At 37.1% G+C, this 2,639-nt stretch overlaps 1 non-coding gene across 1 annotated transcript; it reads right to left on the minus strand.

The window, feature by feature from the left end:
• Positions 840–923, minus strand: TRNAL-CAA. The gene has a single exon. It is a non-coding gene; the product is annotated as a tRNA-Leu (tRNA).

Genomic DNA, 2,639 nt, shown 5'->3' on the forward strand with positions numbered 1-2,639 from the left:
TTTACAAGGCCTCAATCATAGGCATACTAGCCTTAGAGCATTCCCATTGCACTTTCGAAAATAGGGAAGGAATACTTCACCCGGATCTCAAAGGATACTAATACTAACTGTATTTATCAGCATATTTATGTCAGTTATGATTAGTTACATAAGTTGACAATAATAGTTAGTTAGAGCTCTAATAATTTGAAAACATTAATTAACTTGAATAACAAACAATCTCTTGTATAAGTGAGAGTTACTTCTAAAGCTAGAAAAAATGTATGAGACAAAATAATGAATATTTTGAATTGTGTATCTCTTTTTTTATTTTATAAGTGATTTTAACTTAAAATAAGTAAATCCTTGAAAATAATACTGGTTTAAACTAAAATCAAAATAAATAATTTTGTCTTAGACTACTTGACCATCTTGACAATATATTATAATTTCAAAAAATTAGTTAACTTTGATAACAAGCAATCTCTGGTGTAAGTGAGAGTTACTTCTTTTTTTTTCTAAGATAGATAACTTTATTCATCAATTAAAAGAAAGTTACAAGTGTTCACAGACAAAGAAAGAAAGTGGATGTTCTCCCAACACTAAAAAAAATTAGTACCATAAGTAAATAAACTCAAAGAAGAAAAAGAAGTAACATTTCAGAATCTAGGAATTGTGCGGATGTTGGCCTTGAGTGTATAGCTTTAGTGGAAAGGAGGCTACAATATCCACCAAGAATGATTCTCCCTCAAAGAGCAGTCTATTTCTCCTCTTCTAGATGTGCCAATTAATTGTATAGCACTTACCGGTTTAAGATTGAAATCAAAATAAATAATTTTACAAAAAATTATTTTTCCATATGTCAGAAGTGGGATTTGAACCCACGCCCTCTGACGAAGACCAGAACTTGAGTTTGGCACCTTAGACCACTTGGCCATCCTGACAATATGTTATATTTTGGAAAATTTAGTTAACTTTGATAACAAACAATCTCTTGTATAAGTGAGATTTACTTCTTATAGTTTGAAAAAATACATATGAGATAGAATAATGAATATCTTGAATTATATATACCTTTTTATTTTAGAAGTGATTTTAACTTGAAACAAACAAACTCTTAAAAATAATATTTGTTTATGATTGAAATCAAAACAAATAATTTTATAAAAAGTTATTTTTCTAAATGTTAGAAGTGGGATTTGAACCAAGGTTCTGAAAAGCGGTTTGGACCGACCGGTCAAACCGGTAGAACCGTGAACCGCAGAGAAAAACGACTCAGTCAAATGCAAAAATCTTAGATTCTAAAAATAAAAATCGAACCGGTGAACCGGCCGGAAATCGGTCGGTTGAACCGAACCGTGATCCGGTTGGTTTTTTGAATGGGGAATGAAATGTCGCCGTTTCAGCTGCTGCACTTAGCCCTAACTCCATCCTCGATACCCAGATCCAGATTCCACTCCAGAATGCCTCTGCCTCTCTCACACTCAATCTCCATCCTCTGCACTAAGCCCTAGCTCCTGACCGTTCCTTACCTCCGACTAGCAACTGCCTCGTGCCGCCGCCGTCATTCCTTCCAACAGCCATCGTCTGCACGCTCACCTTCCCGCCATTGCGCAGCAACCATCAATATCAACCTTCCCTTCCATTGTGCAGCCATCGCAACCTTCCTCCATCGCACAGCCACGCCACTGCCGGCACTAGCTCTGTTCTCCGTAACCAGTGTCCCAGTTCGAAGCCCGTTCGAAGGTACTCTATCACTGCTCCTTGTCTTGGTCACTTGGTGTCTCTATCTCCCTCTTGCATGCTCTGTTGAAGGTTTTTTCTAGCTTCTAGGTAAATTGTAAACCCCGATTAAATTAGTAGATAATTAGTCAATAAATTAATTTTTAATAAGGAAGATTAAAATGCGAATATTATATCAAATTAGGATAGAACTCATCGAAACGAGAATTTTGACACTAATTTCGAAGAAAACGGTTCAAAATTGGACCAAACGGGCCGAACCGGTTGAACCGGGTCCAAACCAAGCCGTGGGCCCAACCGGACCAGCCCTTTTAAGTGAGCCCAAAGCCTTTCTTCCCCTTCATTTTAACAAAAACGAAGTTGCAGCACACAAAGGGGAGGGAAGAACGAAACTTCACCGAACCCTTACGGCAATCTTCTATATGCCGTAACTTCTCCGTCCGAGCTCCAATCGCCGCAGCGTTTGTGGCCACGCGTCCACCACGTCGAGCTTTACATTTCTACTGGAACAATTTTATAGGTAAACACTTAAATATTCTCAGCCACTCTTTTCCCCCAATTTTCAAAATTTGAGAAAGGAAGTTGAATTTCTTTGATTTCTGATATTTTAGGATCCAATTAGCTTGAGGAAAACATTCACTCTTGCTTATGTGAAGCTTGGGTAAGGTGAGGACACGATGATTCTATTTTAATTTTATTAAATTTGAGCTTTGAGTATTAAATTGGATATATGTGTGTTATAAATGTGTATTAGGTTGTGAATAAATAATTGGAGCTTGGAATTGTGGATATTGGAACTTGGAGGAAGCTGAGCCTAGTGTTTACTGAATTCTGGAAGGGTTGTGTTTGTTTTGGAAGGTCTGTGTTTATTATAATTAAAGTGCCTTGATCGTTAGGTGGGAATCGGCCAAGGTATG

This window comes from Arachis ipaensis, chromosome B01 (assembly GCF_000816755.2).
Source record: "Arachis ipaensis cultivar K30076 chromosome B01, Araip1.1, whole genome shotgun sequence".
Classification (NCBI taxonomy): Eukaryota; Viridiplantae; Streptophyta; class Magnoliopsida; order Fabales; family Fabaceae; genus Arachis; species Arachis ipaensis.